Source organism: Mirounga angustirostris, unplaced genomic scaffold, assembly GCF_029215605.1.
Source record: "Mirounga angustirostris isolate CCGP_5_RB_7025 unplaced genomic scaffold, mMirAng1.0.hap1 SCAF_11, whole genome shotgun sequence".
Classification (NCBI taxonomy): Eukaryota; Metazoa; Chordata; class Mammalia; order Carnivora; family Phocidae; genus Mirounga; species Mirounga angustirostris.
Window position 1 is genome coordinate 7145873 of NW_026991719.1, and position 9398 is coordinate 7155270.

Consider the following 9398-nt stretch of genomic DNA (forward strand, 5'->3'; position numbering starts at 1 on the left):
TCTTGGTGAGAATTTTTGCATCCATGTTCACCAGGGATATTGGTCTGTAGTTCTCCTTTTTGGTGGGGTCTTTGGTTCTGGGATCAAGGTAATTCTGGCCTCATAGAAAGAGTTTGGAAGTTTTCCTTCCATTTCCGTTTTTTGAAACAGCTTCAGAAGAATAGGTTTTAATTCTTCTTTAAATGTTTGGTAGAATTTCCTGGGACGCCATCTGGACCTGGACTCTTTTTTGTTGTGAGATTTTTGATGACTGCTTCAATCTCCTTGCTGGTTATGGGTCTGTTCAAATTTTCTATTTCTTCCTGTTTCAGTTTTGGTAGTTTATATGTCTCTAGGAATGCATCCATTTCTTCCAGATTGCCTAATTTGTTGGCATATGATTGCTTATAATATGTTCTTATAATTGTTTGTATTTCTTTGGTGTTGGTTGTGATCTTTCCTCTTTCATTCATGATTTTATTTATTTAGGTCCTTTCTCTTTTCTTTTTGATAAATCTGGCCAGGGGTTTATCAATCTTATTAATTCAAAGAACCAGCTTCTAGTTTCGTTGATCTGTTCTACTGTTCTTTTGGTTTCTATTTCTTTGATTTCTGCTCTAATCTTTATTAATTCTCTTCTCCTGTTGGGTTTAGGCTTTATTTGCTGTTCTTTTTTCAGGTCCTTTAGGTGTAAGGTTAGGTTGTGTATTTGAATGCTTTCTTGTTTCTTTTTTTTTTTTTTTTAAGATTTTATTTATTTGACAGAGAGAGACACAGCAAGAGAGGGAACACAAGCAGGGGGAGTGGGCTTTGTAAAGGGCTAGATAGTAAATACTTTAGGCTTTGTAAGCCAGGAGGCAGAATTAAGGCTATTACATGGGTTTTGGGATAATGAGAGACACGTCCCACTGTGCCATGCCCCATTTGCCCTGGGGGGCTGGGCTTTCATGGTGGGCAACTCTGTGCCCAGTTGTCATCTGCTGGAGATGCCTTCTCCCCTTACAGCTGGGTCCTGGCACTGGGTGGAACCAGGGTGGGGCAGGGTTGGTGGGGGACAGACATGCCGCCTTGGTCAGTTTCACTCCCTGCCTCAGTGACCCCCAGGTCCCAGCACACTCCCCTGTCCTCCTTTTACTTTTTTAAAGAATATTTTATTTATGTATTTGAGAGAGAGCGAGAGAGTGAGTGAGCATGAGTGGGGGGCGCAGAGGAAGAGGGAGAAGCAGACTCCCCGCTGAGCAAGGAGCCTGATGTGGGGCTCGATCTCAGGACCCTGGGATCATGACCTGAGCCAAAGGCAGACGCTTAACAGACTGAGCCACCCAGGCGCCCTTCCCCTCTCCTCTTGAAGAGTGAAGCCATCTCAACCTGGGAAGCTGGAGGGTTCTGGGCTGCTCGCTGCCCTTGGGAGGCCAGTAGCAGAGGCCCCAGTGGGTAGGTGGTGACTGGCTCCAGAGGCAGGTCTGGGCACAGAGGGGGCTATGGGGGTGGAGGCTGAGGCTCCAGCTGGTCTCCTGGCTCACAGCGCCAGTTTGTTCCAGCGATGTCTGCATAAGCACAGGTGGGATTTGGCCCTTGGGCCATGCTTTGCCGATCCCTGGTCTGACCTTATGGCAGATACTCAATTAGTACTTTTCCGCTGGACAAAGTGCATACCTCATTTGCAAAATCATGCTGTTGAAAGCAGTAAGAACCATCTGACACTGCTGTGCTAAGCTAGTCCACAGGTTTTTATAGATAATACATGGAGGCTCAGGAAAGTGGGTGCTGTAAAGCCTCTCTTTGCAAATGAGTGTGTGGGCCAAGGAGGAACGCAGAATCGGGGAGGTGAAAGGAACATTTTTGCCTTTTGCATTTTGAAGTTCAGCTTCTTCACCCCTCTACATCTGCAACCATCTCACTGGAGTCCACGATCCTGCAAAAACGCGAGCACTAGGAGTTGGATTCTATTTATTCCTGCGATAGATAGTTCAGTTTTGGCAAACTAACGTTTTAGGAATGGTGACCAATGGATTTATCTTGTCTTTTACTATATAATCCTCAAAGGCAAAGATTAGAAGCAGTAGGCTTGGAAAGAATAAAAGAGCAGAAAATTCCAATGTTCGAAGTTTCAAATGTCATTATGAACTGTGTACTGCCCACGCCAACCGTCTGGCATTTGCAATATGGACGCGTTGGTTAAGACAAAATGCCTTCCTAGTCAAAGCCCCAGAAAATTGTCTGTTATCGCAGTAGCAACCGCTGTCTGTCAGCAAGTATTCTTTCCTTGCTTAGAAACTTTATTAAAATGCCTTCTCAAAAATCAGCTGTCACCTCCCATTTTATTCAGCTAACCTCATACTGTATCCTCTTTCCGAGCACACTTACCGGTCTTGTCTGAGCCGAGTTTGATCAGGGTTGTGGGATGTCAACTCTTCCCCGTCCCCTTTCCAATCCTTCCAGATGCACTTTGAGCATAACCACAAAGCCTGGGGACCTTCCCCGAGTCCCTCTGTGCACAAATTGGGAACTAAGTACATTTCAGACCCACTGCTCTACCATGGAAGTGATCAACAGCCACCAGAAGTGGAGAGGTTTTTAATGGGAAAACAGGAAATCGAAGATAACCAATTAGAGAGTAGAGGCTAGAGCAGAGGGCAGAACCCAAGCCGTTCTCAGCCCCTGCCCAAGCCGTGTTCCTGCCCCAGCCAGTAGTCTTTAGTAATCTGATTGGTGCTGACAAAGGAACTATCTTGGAGGGCGGCTTGCCGCTCAGAGGTGTGGCTGACGATGCTAGAATGGCTTCCTTTCATCCCCTCATCCAGATTCTTGCTGATGCCCAGCTGGAGTCTGGACTGGGGGAAAGAGGCTCCCAGCAAGGGTTCTGCTACCTCCTAGGGCCCCCTTTACCTTCCGCAGCACCTGACATTCTGCTGCTACGATTTCCTCTGGGCTTGTGGGACGTGTTTACTATGTTGGGGAGAGCAGCAAGGAACAACGTTTCCTCCAACGTTTCCTCCAAAGGGGCTCCAGCCTTGGCCTTCTCATGTACAGCCTGCTTCTGCGACCTCATCCAGGCTTTTGGTTTGGACCAGTTCTACTCCATCTCTGGCCTTGACCTATCTCTGGAACTACAGACCGGTTCTCTAACCTTCTGTTTGGATGCAGCTGGAGATCCCTCAGGTATTTCAAACTCAACATGTTGTTTATAAGAGCCGCACTATAAATTCAAAACACCGAAAGGTTGCAGGATTTGGCATTTGGCTATCTGTGGGAGGAGATGGATGGGGAGGAGTCACTGGTGATGCTTCATCGTCTTGGGGCTGACCGGGAGGGTGGAGAGGTGTGGGGAGCATGGAGGCACGGTGATGTGATGGGGGTGATGAATGACTGAGAAGAGGAAAAGAGGGTTGTAAGGGTTGCAAATCACAGAGACTCAACTCAAACTAGCTTAAACACGCACACACCAAAGAAAGAAAGAAAAAGAAACTTTGTAACTTTATTGGTTCAAGGAATTGGGAAGTCCAAGGGAATAGTTTCAGGGATAGCTGAATCCAGGTGTTCAAAGAGTGTTATCTGTCATGGTCTGGGTTCCTCCATAAAAGAACCTGAGACAAAGGCTTATGTGCCAGTAGTTCATTTAGGACCAGCATTGGAAAGGGAGTGCAGGAGAACTAAGTGAAAGATGCATGAGTGGGTTGCCTGGCGATGTGGGAGTCTTCAAAAGACAAAAGGGAGAAGCTTTGATTCATTGGCTCTGCGCCCCATTCATCAAACGTGGCCCATGGGTGTCGACCTCCCACATTTATGGGTTGCCCGTGTGACTGCTGAACAGGTTCCATAGGTGTGCCACGAGGCAGAAGCCCCCAGGTAGAAATGAACTTGTTGCAGCCTCAGAGAAGTCCCGGGGTGGCAAGTTTGCCCCTGTGTGAGGCTGGTCAAAGCCCGCGTGGAATCAATGTTGATAACAGTGGATGGAGTAAGGGCAGAGGCCAAGAGGATTTGAAGTGGCCCATAAATGTGTCCCACCCACCATCAGCATGTCTCTATCTTTCTGTCCCTTGTTCCATCTCTTGACTATGCTTGCGTCTTCCTGATCCTCAGACAGGCTCACCCACATGGTGACAAGATGCCCTCAAGAAGCAACATGCTCATGTGGTCTGTAGAGTTCATGACCACAGAGAAAGAGAGAGACCCTCACCACCTTATTACCAATGTTCAAAACTGATTCCGATTGTCCCTTCTTGGGGCATGTGCTCATTCCTGTGACCCAGAAAGCAAAGGGTCTCAACTCCTTGCCCGGCTAGAGTTACATGGAGTTGGGAGTGGGGTTATTTCCTCGTGGAAAAGTGGCTGGCTATGGCAGACACGGAGATGTGGTGCCCAGATCCTCCTTCAAGTTCTGAGAAAAAGCTTGCCGCTGACCTGTGAGGAGTGTGTTTGGCCGACTGCCTCGGCTTGAGAGCCAAGGTCATGCTCTTCATAGGGCAGTCCCTGGCTAAGGACTGCACAAGGCCATGTTCCCAGAATTCTAGCCATTTCTTCCCAATGCAGGACTCCTGTAGGGGTAATTCTTGCTCTTGCAATTCTGCCTGTTGGGCTCAGGGAGAAATCATCAGGTCTGCATCCAAGTCTGGCAGCTTCTTCTGCCTGATCCTTCTTCCTCCCTTTTTTCCCTCAGGTGTTTCTCCCCAACACACCTTTTGCATTCCTAACTCCATCTTGGGGTCTGCTTCCTGGAGAACTCACCTGACCCACGGGCACCTGGAAAAGTGACTGCTGTTCACTCAGGACATAAGAGATCTTGAAGAGGAAGGGAGGGAGGAGGAAGGAGAGGAGCCCAAGCTTTGAGTGGGTACAACAAAGGGCTTCCAATCGCCACCTCACCCGTGCTTCTCCTCAACCACCCCAGAGTTGGCCCATGCACCACACTGAAACCAGCGCTAGAAATAAAAGGCAGGCCTGGATTTGGAATTTATGCTTTTATCTTTTGATGTCTTATTAACGGCACTCTCATGAGTCAGGGGCTCGACACTGGTGTAGTCAGGGGCTACAGCAAGCCATTGACCTCAGGCAGCACCCGATGTAGGACCACATGAATTCCAAAGACCACCTTCCATAGGAGTGGCCTTCTGCCAACAGGCCCATTAAGGAAGGGTCTGGAGCCGCTCTGTCTGGGGGTTGGCTTGAGCTAGCCTAGCCTGGAAATCCAAGGTCCGAGGAAACCTGTCATTAACCTGGACTCAGTGTCATCATTGCTCTGAGCTACTCTGTCTAATGTGTCTCCAAACACCTGGTTTGTGCATCACTGGCCTTGGCTTTACAAACCGAGAGTGAATTTTATGGGAAGGTGGTACATAAAATTATGGGCCTATAAATGGCCATTGGAAGCCAGCCAAGTAAAAGGCATAAATTCCAAGTCATATGGTATGAAGAAACTGAGCTGAAATTGCTGTTATTTTCGCTGGCAGGCAAACAAAAATGAACAAAATCCTTATTTTTCTGAGTGAACAAGAATCAGAATGCATTCCCATAGTGACTTCTCATGCCCTGCATTCAAGGGAACGAAATAGAAGGTCTGGTTCACCAACCTCACTTCTAACTGCAGAGATTTGATATGAATACAAATAATAATGGCTTTCTGTGGTATTTCGTTCTGGAAATCCAGTATACAGCATTCTAAAACTTCTCCCATTGTCCCAAGGAGCAGATGGAAGGCAAACGATGTTACAGTCATCTTTGTAGCTGGATAAATTTCACCAGCAAAGGATGACCTGATTGCTACTTTGTACTTTAAAGAACTGGGCTCTTTTTGTGTTCTTTCCTGTTAAATTATCAACTACAACAAAGGAGAATGACTTTATTTAAAAGTTGTACCGAGTCCCTGTGGCCATGAGAGAATGTGGGTGCATCCAGGGCAGGAGGCTTTACTAGTGCAGTTAGAGGTGAGTGAGGTGAGATGAGGTGGTCGGCTGACAGTTAAGGCAATGCAGGGGGTCACCATGTTCCGGGTTTTCGAGAATAGAAAGCCTATTTTATCAATGTCACCAGAGATGCTGGGCTCTTGGGAATTGACTCCAGGTAACCAATCTGCTAAGAGACTGAGGGATAACACAGAACACAAATGTAAGCACTAACTTTGTATAGGGCTGGAGTATTTGTGCCAGCCACTCTGAAGCCTTCTGTCCTGGTGTCCAGACATCTGGGGAGTTGGCTTAGAAACGAGAAGACTGAGTAGATAACGAGGAATTAAAATTGAGGCTGGTGGGGGCGCCTGGGTGGCTCAGTCAGTTAAGCGTCTGACTTCAGCTCGGGTCCTGATCCCAGGGTCCTGGGATTGAGCCCTGCGTGGGGTTCCCTGCTCAGTGGGGAGTCTGCTTGTCCCGCTACCTCTGCCCCTCCCCCTACTCATTTTCTCTCTCTCTCCCTCTCTCAAATAAATAGATAAAATCTTTAAAAAACATTGAGGCTGGTGGATGATCCCAAGGGCTACTCCGTCCAGGTCCCGGTGACTCTGAAGAACCACCCAGCTCTCTCAATAGTATTTATCTCTAAGGAATGAGAGTATTTGTATTTGTCAGAATCAGTGCCTGCTCTCTCCTGGGTAAACACCACCATATTTGGCTTTTATTATGCACATTTTTCTAGTCTATAGGTAGGCTGGTATCATGCCCCCTTAAAAAAGTAGGCTTTCTTTAGAAAGAATACAACACGATGGAATCACGTACAATCATTTACTGATCTGCCTCTCTAAGTTGATGCTGGTGTAATTCTGGAACTTACCAAGACCAGGGACAAGGCATTCTTTTTGATAGTCCTAATTATCTTATCGGTTCTTGAAAGTTTTTAGATGGACATTTCAAAACACCAAGAGGCAGGCAAACACAAGAAGTTTCTTTCCCTATAGTTTCTTTTTTCCATGACCGTATCAAGTAATAATTACAGCAAATCTTGAATAACGCAGGTTTGAACTGTGTGGGTACCCTTACACGGGGATTTTTTGCAATACAGTACATAAATGCATTTTTCTTCCTTATGATTTTTTTAAAAAGATTTTATTTATTTATTTGAGAGAGAGAGCACAAGCGGAGTTGGGGCAGAGGGAGAGGAAGAGGGAGAAGCAGGCTTCCCACTGAGCAGGGAGCCCGATGTGGGGCTTGATCCCAGGACCCCGAGATGTAGGCAGACGCTTAACCAACTGAGCCACCCAGGTGCCCCTCCTTATGATCTTCTTAATAAAATTTTCTTCTCTTTCTTTCTTTCTTCTTTCTTTCTTTCTTACTGTAAGAATATAGTATATAACACATATAATATACAGAACATGTGCTAGCTGACTGTTTATGTTAATGGGTAAGGCTTGTGGTCAGTAGTAGGCTATCAGTAGTTAAGTTTTTAGGGAGTCAAAAATTATATGTGGTTCTTCAACTGTGCGGGGTGTCAGTGCCCCTAACCCTTGAGTTGCTCAAGGGTCAACTGTAATGTTAGCCACTTCGGGATTTTTAGCAATCTGTTGGTGGGACTTTCTCTGTCTTTTTTTTTTTTTTTTTTTTAAAGATTTTATTTATTTATTTGAGAGAGAGAATGAGAGAGAGAGACAGCATGAGAGGGGGGAGGGTCAGAGGGAGAAGCAGACTCCCTGCCGAGCAGGGAGCCCGATGCGGGACTCGATCCTGGGACTCCAGGATCATGACCTGAGCCGAAGGCAGTCGCTTAACCAACTGAGCCACCCAGGCGCCCGGGACTTTCTCTGTCTTTCAAATGTTGGAACTGGGGATGCCCATTTCAAGATGGAGGGCTGGGCAAATGGGGGCAAGCCAGCAGTCAAGCTTGGCCAGCATGACCCAGTGATTTGATTTCATCGGGGGCAGAAATGATGAGAATTGGTGTTTTCTGCTTATGATTTACTCTTCTCATTGGAAACACCGAAGGGCAGTCTTTCTCTCCTTTTTCTCTCATAACATCATTAAGAGAGCAAGTCACCGTTTTGGGAGAAGAAGCTTTATCTCAGGAATTTTAGACTTGTATCTGCAATTCTCTTCCCTTTCGGCAGCACGTCTATATTATATTTGGGGTTGAAACAAGAGTCTCGCAGCACCTTTCCTCATTGAGAAAAGTGTCAGTTTGGGAATCCTTTCTCTCCCAGGCAAAGGAAAAATGGACCCAGTGCCAGGGACCAAAAGTACCCGTGCCTGTTAATCTCTAGATTAACCAATGATTTTCCAGAGCAGCAAGCTGTTCCCGGAGTTCTGGATGCCTCCCAGACTCTTCAGTCGCCCATTTACCCACATGCTCCTGACTTCCTAAGTGCATCCTTGATATGTGAATGTTGCCTTGTGTAACTTGCTGATAGCGATCTTATTTCCCTTAAATGGCAAAGATGGTTGGTCATCAAATTTACATTGTGCTCCCCTATATTTCCCAGCTTCCTTTGGAGTGAAATGGCAGCCATCTGACAAATTCTAGTGAATGAACTGTGTGTGGAAATAGCATGTATCACTTATGGGCCAGGGAAATGAAAAGCTGGTGTGCCTTTCCACCCTCTCTTTCCCAAGCATGGCAAGCCGGGGATTCACATATTATAATGGCAGCATCGCCAGATGGAGGAAGCTTGGACCCCTGAGTCACCAGATGGAGGTGAGCTCTGGCCAGCTTGCATCTGTCTTCGTGTAAGTGAGAAGTGAGCCTGTGTCATGCCAAGCTTTTGAGAGTTTTATTACTGCAGCTTAGCCCACTCTGGGCTGACTAAACCTTATTTCCACGTTCTTGCAAAAAGACACACCATCTTCTCTATGAGCTGATTACAATTATATTAATAGTATGGAGATCTCAGCCTCCAATATCCGAAGTATCAGAATAAGCTAGATGGAGAAACCTTCTGGTTAGACTCCTTTAGGACTCAAGCTAAACAAATAAACAAAAACAAATGAGCACATGCAAACCCAAGTTTTCTGTTCAAATGGTCTTCTCTTCCAAACTACCCAGGACCCAGGAAGTCATGAAGTTTAACAATATAGAGCAGCAGAATTCTGCCATCTACACGATGGGTCAGAGTTGGGCTGAAAGTAATGTTGAGGTGCGTCATGGTGGGGAATGGGAGTGGGGATAGAGGGCACTAGGGAAGACTGTGCATTTGCCAAAGTTTTTTTTTAATTCCTGTCCCTTATCTTCTGACATTTGTTCTTTGGGCACTGGGCTAGATTTGATGATCTGATAGGCAGACAGTGCAGGGGTTTGGGATGCTAGTAATGCACACCCCCTAACACACACACTCACACCCCATTCTTGGGGTGAGATTAGATATCTTGAAAAAAATAACAAACCAATAATCAAGGGAAAAATCAGAAACTTGTTGGACTTCCTTACGTTCATTTTTTTCAGTTCAGTATTGTTTTTATCTAGGTTGACATCTGGAAAGGGGGTTGGATGTGGATGGAGTTTCT